This window comes from Penicillium subrubescens (assembly GCF_028828155.1).
Source record: "Penicillium subrubescens strain IBT 31985 chromosome Unknown utg000002l_segment0_segment0, whole genome shotgun sequence".
Taxonomy (NCBI): Eukaryota; Fungi; Ascomycota; class Eurotiomycetes; order Eurotiales; family Aspergillaceae; genus Penicillium; species Penicillium subrubescens.
This window is the reverse complement of record NW_026643152.1, coordinates 68,137-86,616: the sequence shown is the minus strand read 5'-3', so window position 1 is coordinate 86,616 and position 18,480 is coordinate 68,137.

Below are 18,480 nucleotides of genomic sequence, written 5' to 3'. Positions count from 1 at the left end.
TCAATATCGACGAATAGGAAAACGATTATAGATATATACTAGTGCAGTGGACTTTGAGATAGAAATAAGGCGGTATTTTGACTAGCAGCGTAGAAAGATGGCAGTTATAGGTGTGTAACTCGCTATACGCTTTGCGATTTACTCGGTTAGTTAACAATTAAATAGTCTGCGCTGGTCTAGATACTAATATAGCTGTTCGAAATACAGTTCAAGTGCACTTTCGGGGATCTGCACGGATTTTTGATCTAGATATAGGACCGAATTATAGCTAGTCGGAGGAAGAACATACTAGGAGAAGCAAGTCGTCGGGTCATCGTTATGGAGAATCTGCTTAATCCGAGTTGAAGGTGGTGTATAGCTAGGGGAGGGTTATTGTTCGCAAACTTTCGATATAGTCGTTTATTTCTATCTAAATTATTTATTACTTGAAGTTCAGATATACTCTGCTTTATTTGTTGGCGAAGTCTCTAATAAAGTAAAATATTTAATTATAAATCTTCTCGTATTATGATGTGTGTAATAGAGAAGTGAGTTACTTGAACTAGCTAGCTATTCTTTGGCCACGCAAAATGGCCTAAAACAGTACGAAAGATGTAGTTCCTTAGACAATTATTTTAGAACTAGTCGAGTTGGATAGAAGAATGATACTTATCTAAATAACATACTTCTCAATAGGTGACATTCAGAGAAAACTTTTAATAGAACGTGACAAATATAGATAAATCAGGATCACCTTTGTTTTCACCCATCTTGAGCCTCCCCCAAACAATGCCTCTTTTTAATTGCCCTGTAGTGGAAACTAATTTCTCCTAACTAGTATGTGGACCATTGAGTCTGCTATAGCTAATAAAATCGTTGCTTAAGACATTCGCGACGCTATTTCATCGAACACCACCCTCGAATATAAAACGAGACTAAACACGAGAATCAAATACATGATATAAAGACTTAGGTTCGAGTTTAGCGTAGCAATAATTCTCTCGAAAGGTTCTAAGAGGTAGACAGCAGCGCCTAACGTGTTACTGAGCACGAAACGCCTAAAAGCGATAGCCAAAGACGAGCTCTCGGTGACAGGCTCTGCAAGCGCGTGCATTGTTGGAACTAATGCAAATAGAACGACGCAGACTATGTGAAACGGCAATCGATTTAGGGGGATTTCGGTGGCTATCTCCTCCGTAGCTGCGTACTCTAGCAAATTCCCGAGAGCTATTATAGTGAAAATAATCATATATCCCAACTACAGAAGAGGCTGTGCGGGCAATAAAATCACAATGGTAGGAAGAGCTGCTGTCCAGACGAGAAATAATAGGCCACACTATATAATGTTCTTTTGTTCTTGAGCTGTGCGAACGTCAAATAGGTTAAACGCTCGGTGACAGAAAACACACAAGCTCTAGAGCATAACGCTACTGCTAAATGCAATCATTAATAGCGCTATTGGGATAGATTCTTGACCGGTAGGAAAGCGAAAAATAATAAATTGACACAGGAATATAGAAAAATAGCCTAAAGTGAAAATGCTCAGCATATAAGCTAAAGCAGAATCAAAGAGGTTCTGTACGTCGAAAGTTTTTATAGTGGAAAGAGTAATAACAGGAAGGAGTAGCCTTTGATCGAGATTAGAAGTTAAATCGCCTAGATTTATAGAAGAATTTAGTAGGCCTCTAGTATATTGACAGAGGAAAAGATAAGACTGCGGACCGCAACTTTTGAATCTACATCAACGTTAGATTAGTGAAATAAGCAATCTCTCTAAGATACGTAACCAGTTAAACAGTTTCATTACCTACACTGTTGCTCAACTACATAAGATATTGTTGTATAGCGCCCCTTCTAGGCTATAACTATGTATTCAGGGTCATCTATAGCACATTTGATATGTCAGGAATCCGTAAGACTGATTCTCCTTAGTTGATCAACCCGACACAATAGAAGATATTGAAGAAATCGTGCGGAGAATAGGACGGCAACAGACGGAAAACATATACTACCGTGAATACTACGCGCTCTTCAAACATCTCTAAGATACCACGCAACAGACCGTCAACAACTTAAAAGAACTCTACGACGGCTATCATCACTCTTCGTCAAATGTTTATAAGCGCCTAGCAGATTTGAGAAATACAGTTTGTGTTTTAGTGCGAGATGCCTGTCAAGCCCAACGAGAATGTGAAGATCTTTGCCGAAAGCGTCTATCTCTTTCCGCCTGTGATACATTCGGATCAATAGCAAAAATGTGTGATCCGTCTGAATCTCAAACTAGGCGATCAGGAGACGACCGAGACCGCCGACAGAAACGTGCAAACTAGCGCGGTTAGACATTATTTACGCTGCTATATACATTCTTCTCCTGTACTATTGCCTTAAAAGAGCAACTAGTCATGTAATGCTCGCGCTCGGTAGTACTAATCATTGGAATCGCAGGGCGCCTTTTCTTGTTTGAGAACAAAGTGCAGAAAAACAACTGTTCTGTGACGTAGAAAAGATCAGATCCCACAAATAGTATTCGACAGGGGCATTAGGTGCTCAAATACAACAGCAGTATAGCTAGATCAGCTAAATAACAAGTGCCCCAAGAGAGAAAGCAGTTACTAGCTATATGGCCACATAATTCTGTGTTCTAATAGATATCTGTACACCAATATCCGCCACCGTCCCCTTAGCACACGCTACGATAAGAGCATAAAGAACGGACGAGCCCACTGTGGCTGCTAAGATAAATAACGAAGAAACCTGAGTCAATTAGTAGGGGTCAAATAAGTCATTAGAGGAACACCTACGAAGCTAATGACGGCCAGAAGTCTTCCTCCTTTCAAAGAATAAGCTTTGCGACAAGCAACGAGGGCTGTGAGTGCGTTTGTGATAAGTGCTGTGATATACAGCCAAACGATCGTTCGTGATAGTCGATGGTAGCCTGAAACCCGTCCCTAGTCGACCGTGGGTATGAGTCTGCGTATATCCGTTATAAGAGGACCAAAAATAGTTGAAAAGTCGAACGTGAAAGCTGTGCTTAGATGTAAACATTGTATTTTGGACCCTTCTCGCTTTATGCAATAGCCCCGAAGACCCACGGAGTAGTATTGGAACAACTGAGAGGACAACTTCTAAGCGTCTTCTTTTATCTTATTATCTGCATCATGTATTGTAGCAGTCGTGGTTGTGGATGCACCTTCGGCGGCGGCGGCTGCGTTGTTGGCCACGTTGCCTATGAGATTGTTGTGACTGATAACCTGGTCTGGGATTTCGGCTTTTGATCTTACATTAACATTATATCGGACGAAGTTTGTGGCGTATTTCAATTGTGGAAATCCGGTTATATTCACCTGGGCTAGTCAGCCTATTGTAATCTTTGGCAGGAGGAAGATTGCTTGCCTTCAAAAAGTATAGGGATTCCGGGGCAGATGGAGATGTGCACGCGATAAAGACGACGATTAGGTATATTAGAGAAGCAGTTAACAGGGATAGTGCTAGGGATAAGACCGCTTGGTCAAGTCTTTGACCAGGGAGCTTCATCGTTTATAGATCTCCCAGACTACTGTAGCGGCAGCTTATCACGTTAGGCTTTGCTGGTCGTTCTGATGTCTCCGGGCTTAACTTAGATAAGTTCTTAAGCAGGGGTGGTTACACAGATAATATTTAGATATTTATAGTCTTATATACACTGGCTACGTTTGCTTAGCTCGTAGTAAATTTGAAGCAATTAGCTTCCTCAGTAAAAGGGGGTCGGCATTTGGTGAGTATACAGTACAGACCGAGAGCTAGTTCCTGAATGCGAGGATATAACGAGTGAAAATTGACTGTTAGAAGCTCGTTAATTTGAGAATATAGGTTATTTATAGATTGCTTTAGAAAGCAGGATTGTCTTATGTTATGAAGATGGCCTCGTTTGACTTTGTCTACAACTGTGTAGTAATCAAAAGAGCTGTATCTGCTCAGCCCGACTCGAAGACCGCATCCTATTATTGATCTAAAGTGGATAGAATGGAGCGAGATATTCAACCGTTCCTTATTAAAGTCGTCACACAACAAAGGCTTACTGGATTTCAGTTAATTGAAAATCTTGCATTGTAGCTGCCCGGAAAATTCTCAGCCGACCGATGCTCGATATCGCAGACGCTTCCCGAGAGCCGATCCGTTGTCTTGAATTAGTGCGCCGGGAGATCCAACGGCCGAAGATTGCGCTTATAACTTGATTTAGTACATATGTTGTAAAATATAAAAGGAAGCCTGATTGCTTTTCTCACAAGGGCCCCGGTAGAGGATGAAGCTGATTGTAAATCAACCTAACGTGTGGTATAAGCCGATTCTTCGGGATAAGAGCGCATCCCGTAGCGAATACTAAGACAGTGAGGTTGGAGAGGAGAGAGAAGGAAGAAGTGCTAGAGGTACAATCATACACTTCGGCCTCCGCCAACCAGATCGCTCAAAACTAACTAGCCTATCTAGACGCGGTTCCCCAGTGTTATATAACGCTACATATAGGTACTCGAGAATTGATTCCGGTGATGCGGCTTGGTTCCGGATCTGCATAAGCCTCAAAATCACAACAGGACAAAATGGCCGCTAAGGTGACAGGCAGGCTGTCGCAACTAGAATGATCTTGTCAGAACATGGAGCAGTTACTTACAGCCGCCTCCTATTGGTTTCCTTCGTCCCCCGCCTTTCTTGGTGTTTTGTATGTAATTACGGGGTTTCGAGACAACACTTTCAAGTCACTCTCAAGTATCCCATGGATCCTCTAAGACACGGAGGAATTAGTCCCATCCACATATCAACTATGGACTAACTCTGCAGTTGTGTATTTAACATGTCCTCTGCGTGCCACTCATTGCCCTGAAACGAAGGAACGTAGTGAAAGGGTATACTACCCTGCGCGACCTGCACGCAAAACTTTGCTGTGCTCCCACTACCAAAATCTTCGCTGATCTCAACGCTGGTTCGTCGGCTTTCCTGCCAAGGATTGCTCTTATTTGTCAGATCGGATTACTAGCTCAGACAGTCCCGGCTTACTCAGACAAATAGGGGTTGCGTCGGTCGTGTTGCAAGTCAACTGCCGCAGTTATGTATGGTAACGACCGTGGCCAAAATTGTTCATCACGCCTAGTCCACAATTTGTGCTGATCCCTTCTTCATTACGCCGGTATTTTAAGAAAGGAATCTTCTGACATCCACGTCTCTCCGATATTATTCTCCTCTTGTTAGCACTTTCGCTATTTGTGGAACGTATCTCGTATCTACAGTCACCAAAATATTATTATTGTGAAGGGAATGTGCTGATTCCCTGCCTGAATAGTTAGGCGTAGGGATTCGTTCCGCCATAACGGGATTCCTGCCGTTAGCCATAGAGTCTTAAAGTGGACTACAGCTCAGGCACATTGTTAGGCCGCAATCAGGACACAAGATCTCGTGGGAGTCCTCGTCTGAATTTCTTCAGCTTCAGTTTTGTGCTATCCGTATATAATGATTTGATTCATTATTTTTTCACTCCCGTTACGTTACCCTTTTGGTACCAGACTCTCTACCTGATCAACTTCCATTCCCCGCTGCGTAACCTTTACCTTTACAATTATATCTGTCACCTGCCACAGACATTCACTTATCTGCCTATTAAGTACTCCGTACGGAGTACTCATAACACGGTCCTGTTATAGTTTAAGGCTGCTGGTGCTCAGGATTGAAGCCGGAACATCGTGCTTACCATCTATAAGTTTGTCACTCCTCTTTTGTCAGGGGATCCTAGTCTCTGCCAGTTGCACGACTTACGACGTCCCCATCTTTTGATATGATTCCTTACTTGTTGTTGCCTAGTCCATATCCTTTACGTATCCAGCAACTACGTGGCCGTGCCCACACCAACAGTCTTATATAGGTGCGTTCTTTTCTACGCATAATCGTCCTCGGACTTTCTTGCCGCTCAATGCTCGTCCGCATCTTCGTTTCTACACCCATCGGCCTTTCAATAATCCGGGGGGCCTAGGAAACGGTGCCGTACGCCCTTTCAACATTATCTCATCTACTAATGTCTTCTCACCTCTCCCTAAGTACTTTCTGTTCACGTTGCGCTAGACCGTAGTACTCCACACATTTTAGAACCTGTGTGGACTGCCGGCAGGGCCGCCCTTCTGCGCGGGTTTAGGGCGAGACAGGTCGCTGCTACTGTCGGAAACCATAACCTTTCTACCGAACAACCTCCAACTCCGAGTTCCCTCGCTATACTAATCTTTTCCAGGTTTTTTTTGGCTTGCTCGAGGTATAGGGGTCCCTGCTATTCATTCTATGATACAGCGACCTGTTATCGCTGCCGTCACGCTGCTTTTTCCTCAGGGTCGGGAACAGTAATAGCTTTGCTCCCTACAGGTCCTCTACTAGAGCCGTGCGTCCAGCCGCCACGGAACTCACGACTATCGCCGACCGGTTCCCAAAAAAAGTCCAATCCGACTCCTTTGCGCCCTACGTCAAAAAGGAAAAGAACGCTATCCCAGGGTACATTCCAGCGAACTTTAGATCGAGCACTTTCTTTCCAACATAATAAGCTAGAGGCTCGAGCCATCGCTCCGATGCATTTCCACCGGAGATTTCCTATTCACACATACGAGCATCCGTAGTTATACTATCTGTCCTCTCATTAGTCACTACTAATTTGCATTATCAACTATAAATTAAGCGAAACAACATCCATTTTCCTTCACCAACGCCTTTCCTGGCCTTCGTGTTCATCGTTTCAGGGCCACAGCGTGCACAGCGCGCGTCACCAGTTTATCAATCAATCATTTTAATCTTGAATTGGTTCCGCTGGATCTCATTCGCTAAATATGCATACTAGTCCATACACTTTTAGCTTGTGCTGATAGATCTCAATGCCAACGTATACCATGTATCACACCCTAGGTGACGATATACTTTCAGTAGGCTTCTTGTCTTAAGCTACCGGAATATGAACGCGGAGGGATTCTGCCGAATAGATCGTGTATATACATAAGAACATTTATGGTGAGCATGAACACGCGTAGAGAGGTTATGAATGGATCTTTTTGAATATACGTCGGCCTGTACTGTAGTGAAGGGGGTTAGGTAGGGCTTGATAGTGAGGTGAAAAATGTTCGACACAAAAGTCAAGAGCAATTCCTAATATGTTCTTGAATCGATGACCTCACTATACCAGCATGTACTTGAAGTCAAAAAGTATGAGTAAATTCAAGCACGGTGGAAATCCGGTATCGGCGATCGGACGCCTGTTGCGCCTGTTTTTTGAAATCCGTCGTATGGTAATTTTTCACATTTCTTCAAAAAACACAAAAGCGGTAGGACTTAAAATTGAAATACTTTAGTACGGCTTAAACATAAGCGCATCGCAAGAAAGCCTCTGTGCACCACAGCACTTCCTACCCGCCTGTGACCACCCTAATGTAGGCCACGGAAATATGAAAGTGTAGAAGTGGCTATATAAGTCACTCTCTAGTATAGTTGAAGCAAATCGTTAAGCTTTATCCTACTAATCTAACCAAAAAGATTGGACAATCCGCCAAAAAACAGCCTAATAGGATAGTGTCGGAGCAAGCTGCGATAGTAATGGCTAGTAATCCTAATAGGCGAATAAGGTCGAGGATAGGAGTAAGCGGAACTAATCTTGGATGCAAAGGTTGATTGATTGAAGAAAGAACGAATGTCCTGGGGTGAAATACCCTATGTATGGCTAAGGTACGCGGTGTTACAACGTCCGCAATACCGAAGATATTAAATTACTATACAAAACATACGAGAAAGTGGGTCACTGAGTATAACTCCTGTTCAGGCGGTAAGTTACTACTCTATGTCTCGAGATAGTATTCGGGATCGCCCCACTAAATGTATAAAGAAGCTCCTAGTTGCTAATGGCAAGCAAGTACTCCGTACACAATCTAGTCAAGGCTTCGCAATATTCTGTGAAACCGCCTATTAAGAGAGCGAACATATATCGATGAATTATCGCTTAACACTTTTTTATTCCTGAGCTTAAGTTATCTCTTTCGGAAGATATTGGACAAGGCTGTAATAAATAATCGCTGTTTATATGATGTAGGATGTGAAGCACTAGTTGTTGTATGCGCACTTAGGTGCCGGTTAGGGGATTTTTTAACCCTGCAGAAGATATATATCGGAACAACAGTAACACCGCCGTATATCTTAAGCCTGAACGTGGTTTGTGTTTTATAGAATCGCTAAAATGTGACCTGACTGCGTCTGTGTTGTTCGGGTTATCTAATTTCAAATGCGAATCCGACGACGAGTCTGCGTAGAGAACTATCGATAAGAATCGTAGGGAGCTTTGGTGGACTGTCTGAGCCAGTCGCCTTAGAGCTACTTGCCTCCCCGTTCTAAGAAAGCGTGACCGGCTAATTAATCGACTTTTGTGAGGATATAGCTAAGTAACACTAGGAACTTGTCTTTGAAGAGACGTATTCCTATTCTATATACTAGTATAATTCGGGGTTAGCTCAAATTTATCGGGGATCGAAACTTGAAAGGGTGCTTAGGCTGTCGGTCGGGTAGTGCAGAGTGGGTCTTCCGCTATCCTCTACATCACGTATACAAGGAATCTTAAGAAAGTAATTTCATCACAACCAGACTGCATTGAGAAATACGGGGCCTAGTCCACAGTGTTAGGTTTATAATAAGTCGAGTTGCGGATAGACGACGTAGTGCAAGATTTTGTGAACTTGTAAATATACGAAAAACGTCACGGTGTGAAGTGAGATACGACAAGCCTTTTAAGGACGCGAACGAACCTAACCGTCTACTACTATATCCGCACAACTATTAATATCGCCTATCTATACTAGACTTTAATGACGGTTAGATCTAGCCTTCCTTAACATTCTTTGAAACAGGCAACGTGCTAGAAGATAATCTTCCGGCCCGCAAATTCTCGCAAGAAGCCTAGCTGCAAGTTTAATCTGAGGTGCCTCTAGTTAAGAAAGCCATTATGAAGTTTAGAGCTATTGAGGCGTTGAAGCTTCAACAACAACAGGATTGATGTGTGTTGAAAGTTGTTTTATCGGCCGGCATTTTAATGCTGGTACGGGGACTTAGAAAAGGCCTAAGCGCAAATAGACATTTGTTAGCACCTGGAGTCTCTACACATAAATACGGCAGAGTTAAGATATTTGGTCAACTACAGAAAACGACTCCCTAATGGCTACTACTCTGAGTCGCGTTAAAAAAGAACAGTTACGGAAACGTCGAAATAATCTCTTGCGCCGCTATAATGAATTTTGGCTTCTATATGCGATAAAAAGCTAGCTTATTATAGAAATGCTAGACGGGCAGATATTTACGTACTATTCCTATCCTGATAGTGCACCTCCTAGTCGTGCGAAAATCGTAAGATGGCCACTTTCTAGGGTTGATTCGGCCTTACCGCTAAAGAGATTACAGGAGCAGTAATCCAAACTAACAGGACGGAAAACACCACGCGATTATGAAGCTGTGGGACAGAATTCGCCCCCAATCGAACAAAAGCCTTCCACGATCGAGCCGCTGATCCGATAGGATAGCATTTGGGACCGTCTGGCCTGGTATATACAGCAGAATAGTATTTCAAAAGGGGGCTGATTCTATTGGAGTAAAGGTGTATGTCTTTGATATGTTTTCAGAGGCAGTGATACTAAATATTTCAAATGTTTGATGGAGCTTGGCTTTGTTTTCTATGCTGAATTGGGAGTCGACTTATCTTTCTAAGCTCTTTTAGATACTAAGAATATTGAAAATATTTTCTCCTCTAGACACACGCTTTCTTTCCTAGTATCCTACTCTAATTATTCTAAGCCAGATAAGCAGAGGCTAGACGTCTCTAAGTAGAGGCTAGCTAGGTGGCTGGCTAAAGGGCCCTCTTGAGGTTCGACGATCTAGGCCTAAACTGTTGGTGTATCCTAGGGAATCTTTTTCGTGCAAGATTTTAGTCGAGATTCAATGTCTATCTAATTACTGCCCTTTAAAGCAGGTAAATCTAACTAGTTTCATAACAGGAGTCCTCCATAGTCTCAGCTGATCTATTATGCATCACTCGAAATTAGCTACTCGTGGTGGCGGTGTCGGGGATGAATGTGTTCACTTCGCGATAATTGAGAAGCTGGATTGTGTCCTAAAGAGCGTTATGTAACTCGGTCAACAGATGTGATAAAAGTATTACTAGTGGACCTACTAGAAAACCTATATAGCTCTCTGACTCTTACATATCTCGAATGGGAATAATGTGCTCGCGGCGACTCCTGAAATTAGTATATGGCTTACCTAGGTCCGAGATGTTTATACCCGATGATACAGATGCTTACCCGGCTGTTTCACTGGATAGGAAAGCTAATTGGCGGTTAGCTTGCTATATAAGAGAGATCAGATTCACTCACCGCAACGATAGCAAGAAGCATAATTCCTACAACTAAATTCAAGATAATTGCTATGATCTACTACCTAGCGGGTCTCTGGGAAATGGTATAGGCTTGTAGGGGTAGACCTAGTGAATTTATACAAAGCCGCGCAATAGATCTCGGATTACCGGCCTTATAAAGATGCCTTTAATATCTGGGTGTAGTATCTTTAAAGAGGCGGAGTTATAAAAGGTCTAGGAAGGATGGGCTATCCTATGAATATTTAACCCTTCACGAGGAGCTTTCGCTTATAAAGAGCAGATTCTCTATGAGACGATGACCCTTTGCAAAGCTTCCGATCTCATCTCTCAAATCTGGCAGATTGAATCAGCACAGTCTCTCTTGTACGACACAACATAAACGATGGTAAGAGATGGTAATGACAAAGATAGCGCGAATGCGACTGTGTTATACTAGAGCAGTGCTGATAGCCGACTAGGGTCTCCTCGAGTATCTCTCCTATTCAAAGCCTAGTATCTTATATTACGAGAAATGTAAGGTCTTTTGGAGAATTGTTGCTTCCACTCCCTCTAGCAATACCTGCTATAAGAATCTCTCGCCCACGGATGGACCTGTCTAGAAGCTGTTGAGCTATATAAGGCTTTCTGGTTCTTGGTAAGACTGAAGAAAAACCTGCGGTCACAGTCACAACCTATTTATACAATCATTGCGACGATTCGAAAATGGCGATATATGATCCCGAGTATTAGATACGCTGCTGTCTACTGCACCTAGCAAGACTCCGCAGCGTTGTTGAAAATGTGCCGAGCCGTAGTGCTTTTCACTAGGTCTCTTGGCAGTTTTAAGAGCTCCAATTCGCTTCTGAAACTGTGTTATTTTCTATAAGACTAGCTAGTATATCTAGACTTACAGTTTACGCAACTGGAATATAAGATCCAAAATTTGATATCTCTGTATTATAGGTTATCGTTACGATTAACTTCTTGTTAGTTAACGCTACTTCCTAAAGCGGCGAGAAGGATTTTGTAACGCTATAACGAAGATTCTACTTTGAAAATTGAGAGGTATTTATATGAATCTTTCTTGAAAGTCGGATGTTTTGTTAGCTTAGATTAGTATTCTCGCCGGGGCGCAATTAATAGAATAACAACGTAATCTGCGAAGCTAAGCCTATAGGTCGCTTATATTCGCCGAGATCTGATGCTATCCCTGAATCCTAGATTCTAGACTTAGCGATTTATCGAAAAAACTAGCTTTTATAGCTATTTAGTTGGTGAATCATTATTTATCTGTATTCCGTATTGTTCTTTCTATTGTTTAATTGCCTCGGACTTATCCGTATGAGATTTATCAAGCGCGATCTGCAAGAGAATGACGGCTCGGATTAAGCGCGGGTCTTTAGCAGGGATAGCGGCGGGATTGAAATGATACTCTAAAGCTAGGGTTTGGATAGTGTCTATTACCGTATCCGTAAGTTGGTGAAAAATCTGGAATGACTTCCTATAGAAGTCGTTCTCACGTTCTTGTTAATTGTGTTGGCGCAGCTTTTTATCTTTTAACTGCGATAGAGTTTGCGGAGGGCTATTTTTCTAGCGCCGTAAGCGTGAGTGAGTAGTTTCTAAGGCTATCGTGGATCTACGGTATTTGGCTAGGTGATGATCCAATGCAGTAATCTCAGGCCTTGTGCCGGCTCCAGGAAAGTTGAGCGGCGGGGGGTTTATAGGTAGTATCTTGACTGAATTAGTATTCCGGCTGTAGATGCTGGGGGCACTGTATCTATGATCTGTGATTTTTGGAGTGGACATTTTTTGCCGTGAGAAAGCGTGCAAGTAATCAATTGGATATGGTGGGTAATAGCGTAAATGAAATGTACTAGATGTGTTGAGCAGCGCGGACAGTCTTTATAGATGTTTTAGTGCGCCTATGAAACTGCTAACTAAAAATAGTTAAGTTGTTGAGTAAGGTGGAAGGTTTATTAGGATCTGGAACATTATTGATGACAATCGAATCAACCTTTTGCGAGATGGAATATCAATAAACCCTCGAGACGTTAACCACTAAAGACGGGGTTTTGTAGTGGGAATATGCATTGTCGCAGAAAGACCTTCGGCGTTGAAGCAAAACAAAAAGAGCGTCTACCCTCCCCCCTACCTGCGTGCTGTGATTAGCCTGCTATAAACATTACGGTTACATTTTTCTTCTTTTTGATGATAATTCCTTAATTTGTATTCGGCGTTTCTGGCCTCGTATACAGTAACAGCGCCTGTTCGGAGGCTAAACGGGTATTTGATGATCGGGACGGCTAAATGGAGTGTAGGCTTTCTGATTAGCTAAGAGGTTATGTACGGATTTTGGTATGCCCCTAATTCGATAATAGAAATCCTTATCAGCAATTTCAATCGTGATTTCTTCTTCTAGGCTATACACCCAAAACGTAATTTCCTTGCGGAAATACCTATAGCCTGTACAGCAGTCTTGGAGGTCCACGTTGCCTAAATGCTCGCCTATCCTAGTTTGAAATCTCGCTGCCCTAGGAAATTCCGTTAGAACGCAATGGACGATTTCTGCCGACCGTGGGTAGGTACACAGCACGGAACCTCGACAGTGAAGTATCCCTTGATTTTTAGGAAACTTATCTATTTCAAAGAAAAATGTTGCTGATACGAGCATCGTTCTGACTAGCTCGTCCGACACGGTAAATGCTAATAATAATAATAATATCGGTAGCTGCGTGATGTTGTCTAAATCGGGGAGCGGGCCGGGGATGGCTTGATCTAAGCGGAGTACGTCGGATCGGGCGGACAGTGGGAGATAATTCAAGGCTTCCGCAAATCCCTGTGCCCTATCTATATATGGTGAGTGTAAAGTGGCTTGAATTAGTCGAGGCAGAGCACTGTTATAGAGTTTTCGAAAGCGACTTTTTAGGGGCCGGGCCGAGGGTGATGAAAACCCTGTTCCTACCGATAGGAGCAAGTTGTGCTTCTTGGCCGTAGGCTAGATGACGCTGGATTCTCGAAGCGCGATCGCTAGGGGATTGTTGGCTCGTACCCCTCTATCCTGCAAACTGCCTAGGCTAGGTAGGGTTTAGGTGGAAAAGTAACTTGGTTGGTTAGCAACATATCCGTAACATTGTGGGGGGGGAGGGGCTTATAATGGTGCGGCTACGTTAGATACTGCTCTGGAGAGTGTGTTAGCTGCTTCCTTTATAGCAGGTTCGCATAGGGTCTTAGTGAAAGCACTTACGCCTGCCACAGAAATGGGCTTTCGAGCTCGCCCCTAGGTGTCCAAAACTGGTAGGCCGCATCAGGGTCTCGCTGGCTAGGACCGCGATAATTCGCTATAACGCAGGCTTTTCCGTCTGTAGTACGACTAGCTACAACGGCGACTCGATATCCAACCGGCGATGCTCTGGAGACATTAAAGATCCGATGGTCTGGTCCTACGGTATCTTGAAGCACTTCAATCAGCCCCTGAGTATTATATCGGCTGCCTTTGAAGAGGTTGAATGCTGAGCTAATCTAGTGTAACTAACGGAGCAAGAACGGTATGCTATGGCCGCGAAAGATCTTTCGTGCTAGTATCGGAAATTTTTGGAAACAGTTGGTGACGGAAGACTGGTTGAGGAATATTTCTATGGCCGTTAAGGCCCCTGAGAGGTCTTGTGAGCGTTACTCGTGTAGATAGTGAAACTTAGACCTACCGACACTAGTTCTAACACAAAGATCGACTATTTCCCTAATGGAAACCCCTAGACGAGTCTCAAGAACCATGAGAAGACTAGGTTGAATGATACCTCGAACTCCGCTACTATCGAGGCTAAGGATGATAGGATGCTTAGTCGGTGGGAGTTAGCGGAACACAATACTACACTCGTTATTGTAAATCAGGCACCGACTTAGCTCGATATGGTACTCGGCTTGGTGACTTGGCTTACCGAAAATGGTTAAACAATTCTCGCAGATACTATGCTGATATAGTAGTATGTGCTCTAGTAGGCGAAACAAGCACATTAGGCAGACGGTTGAAGAGACCGATTGCCTATATTGCTGATGGAATCGCTGTATGCAGTCCCTCCGAATTATCGCAGACAACCTTAAAGGGGTTATTTATGTGACTAGATTCTTAAAACAACGAGTAATTCCTATAGAACCCTCTGCAGAGTGGTGGTATAACAGCGGTTTGTATGTTTCCTCGTACAAAGTCGTAAAGACAATAGCCGGTGGGAACCCTAGAACAGTCAGCATTTACACAGCGAATGTGATCACGAGATAGAGACTTACTATGTATACCCGGTGGATAAGTATCTATGAGAAGCGCCGAAGCAATGAATTCATTCCTTTGTTCCTGCGACAACGAAGGGGCTGTAAATTAATCAAAGTGTCGACGGACGTGGTTGACTTAGACACAGGCGGGAGGAAAGCCTTAGCGGGCGATTGCTAACAGATCCAAAGCGCCCCGATTAGAGAATCGGGCTTCATCCGTGAGGTTCGCTTTCTAGAACGCATTTAGATAAACTGCAGAGAATAAACGCCCTTCCCTTTCCTCCTCATCTCGAATTTGTGTCAGGCGAGCTTGGAGGAGCCGGCGAAGAGGCTCGAACATGGCGATATCTGATAAATCACTCCTTCGTCTTAGATCGAGAAAGATAACTTCTTTAGTCTCTAACCCAATCTCCACTATGTTTGACTCTATAGTTCCCGAACTTGAACTTTCTTGCCTCGTTAGGACAATGACAACGCGTATGGATGATATTACTGGCTGTTTCCTAAACGCCAGGCGCCGGCCAGGTTCTGCTAGGAACTCTTGTGCGGCCCTCCTGTCTAACATGGAGTCGATGAACAAATATATAATCTGAGTCTAGGGTAGTAGAAGCTGCCCTTGGATGATTTGTTGCAGAGCTTTTAAGGATCGCGATGAGTCTCCTAGTGGGACTATGTGCCTTTTGCACGATGTCTTGGTAGATTGGGAAGAGGGTTTGCTACGTTGACCTTTGTATTTGTGAAGCCCTAGATTGCTTTCAGCGAAAAGAATGGGGTTTTTGGAGTAGGTCGTATTGGTACTAATGTGGAGATTCACGAGACCTGTACTACCTTGTCGAGTCACATTGTTTAGAGGGAAGAGGGCACGCAGAGCTCGAATCCGACTTAGCCCTCTAACAAAGTAAAGGAGGTGTGGATATTGAGATTTGGGGTGCGGCAATCCCTGGACAAGCTCTTCGAGTCGAGAAAAGTCAACTAAAGACCAAAGCCCCTTATAATTAACAAGATCTAGCCACGCCGCTATGGAGCTTCATATATGGATTATAACGGGATATCGTCTTGCTTTATAGCAGCTGTGAGATTCCAAGTTAGGTTATAACTCGAAACTTGAAGAGTCAATTTTTCAAGACGGCTTCAATAGTGCCTTCCGGAGCGATTATTGCGTTGCACCTATTTTCTGATATTTGTAAAGTCCTTATAAACCCTTCTACGGCAGGAATCGCAGATTCTAAACAAGATCAAAAACTTGCTTATAAGTAAATTCTGGATTCTAAATGCCTCCTTGTGATAAATACTAAACTTTGTACCTAAGATCCTGACTAACTTGTCTGCAGCGAGCCCCTCTTTATCGGAGATCATAGCACGCTCCCCTACTGTCTGCAATGTCTCGGTGTAAACAACTGATATACACTGCACTGCAGAATCTCGGTATATGAAAATGCTTGAAGAGGAGGAAAATATAGAGGTGCGATACAATCTTACGATCAGTGTCGCAAACTAGGCTCTGCTAGCTAGGTATCTTGTGGTACCTAGCACTTTTACCACGTTGCAAGGGTCGAGCTAGATAGAAAAAGTATTGAATACTAATAGCACCGGTCGTGCAATCCTTTACACTATACAGAATCCTCCGCTGTTAGTTATTGTATACATTCTATTTGCAATCGGGGTTGCGGCTTTGGTTTGGCTATTGCGTTAGCCTAAGCTTCGGATGAATTACGTATAGCTAATCAACAAATTATTCCTGTAAGTTTACTACCGATCGGTATATTAAGTTAGAGCTGAATTAGGTTAGGCTAATGTCCTTGAATGCTGCTGCTGGGTTGCTTACTACGCTTATCAACGTGTGTATATCTAAGGGCCGGAACTGGTCAGTTATAGCTATAGCAACGGTCGTCGTGACAGGGTCGACGATGGTGATTTTCTTAACCCTTTTTGTATTTTACAAATTTTACTTGTTAGAAGAGGTTAAAAAGCAGTATAAGATACTCACGCACTTTCAAATTCAGAACCGTCGGAGTGTTCTCTAAGGCTAAGCGGACGAAGAACGAAACTTAGTGGTAGAGTCTTTTCCGTTTACAATATCTATTAAGAAGCGAGAGAGAAATTTTAATTTGAACTTAAGATAGCAGTACCTCTAGCAAATATATTGCATTGTATATTCTTGTAGCTTTCAGTATCTGTGGTGCTGTATTCGATACTCTAAACGTGATATCGTTCCCGGTCTACTTTATAAAGTTACGTAAATAATCTTAAAAACACACGTTCAATAAGAACTCTAACTACGCAAATTTTAAATGATGAATTATACTGAACTGTACAATGCTACTTAAGCTAAGCATTTAACTTTTATAAATCTTGAATCTATTTATCGGGTTACAATTTCGAGTGATCGCAGTGATAAAACTGTCTAGAGGAGTATGTACTTTCCGTTGTGTACGAATCGGGCTGTACTAAATCCTAGCGACTGATACAAGTGCTTAGTATTTGCAACGGCGATCTTGTGTAGCGGTGCAAGAGTAAGTTATTATTTTTCTAGATTAGCTATTACTTCTGAAGATTATACCTCAATATTTCTGGTAGGGGTAGCAGAAGCTTAACGGGTTATGGAGGACACGGAGCTATGTTTAGATTATTTGCACTGTTAGGTTACAGAGATATTCTAAAAACATCCGGAGGAGGTGGTATACCTTAAGATTTGCTATATGATAGGGATGTCAATTTTCTTGAGTTTATCTGCTTACAATAGTTCTATTTGAATTGCTAGCGATCTGGGGATAAGATATAAGCCGCAGCTACTTGCATTGCAATACGTGTTCACCGAAAACGCGTGAAATAGCCTGTTGTTCCAAGGAAACTTTAAAATGCCCCTTCCTGCGTATAATATTTATAGGACATTAAGATCTTAGAGTTTGTACATAAGAGAGATACATAGACTTTATGATTACCTTATATTTAATTAACGAATTGGATAAATTACTAAGAGTCCGAGCTAGCGGCAACAAAGTGTGTTCGCACTACAGTATTCTGTAAATATTTAAAGCGACTCTTCGAATATATAATATGCTACAGAAACCTAATGAACATTTGATTCAATCACTTATTTGACTATCGAGGTTCTCATCATGCTACCACCGTACAGCTCTATAAGCGGTATTAAAAAGCCAAGTAAAGGGAAGCTAAGAGATTCAGGTCTTGAACAGATCGAACTAGCAGTAAATGAAGGAAAATTACACCCCGCAAAGGCTGTAATGGCTGTGGATCAAGCAGTTTTGTCTGATGCTAGCAGCCGACATGAACAACACGACGACGTTGGGCACGAAGGTCAGAGTAGTTCCTATGCTGGTGAACAGTTATCCTCCACAGCGCATAAGGCCCCTGCCGCAGCCACTATAAAAGCAGGAGACGACAGTGATACCGATATGAGCGAAGTGGACTTACACTCGGGAGCTACTGCCGAGATATCTTTGAGGGGGGTGTCTCGTGATAGAGTTGGGACTACCCTATATAGCTAAAGAGACGACACTTTGCAGAACCACGATAATACGGCCTCTGAAGACAGTGAAAGTCTCGGCCGCTTGGATCTACTGCCGGGCCCTTTATCTGGTCAGCTATCCAACAGCACCCTAGTCCACGACGATCTTATTGATGGATAGGGAACTTTCCGCGGGTCGACGTTTGTGATTATCCGATCTGGACCACGTCAATCGGCTATGTATAGATTTGAATATCGCCCTAATTACGAAAATGAGGAAATGTGTAATATCTCAGATGAAGAATCTTGCATTTCGTCACTGAGAGATAAGGATAGCTCCGGCAAGAAACGCTGGCGGTATTCGCGCGATAACGTCGAGGATATA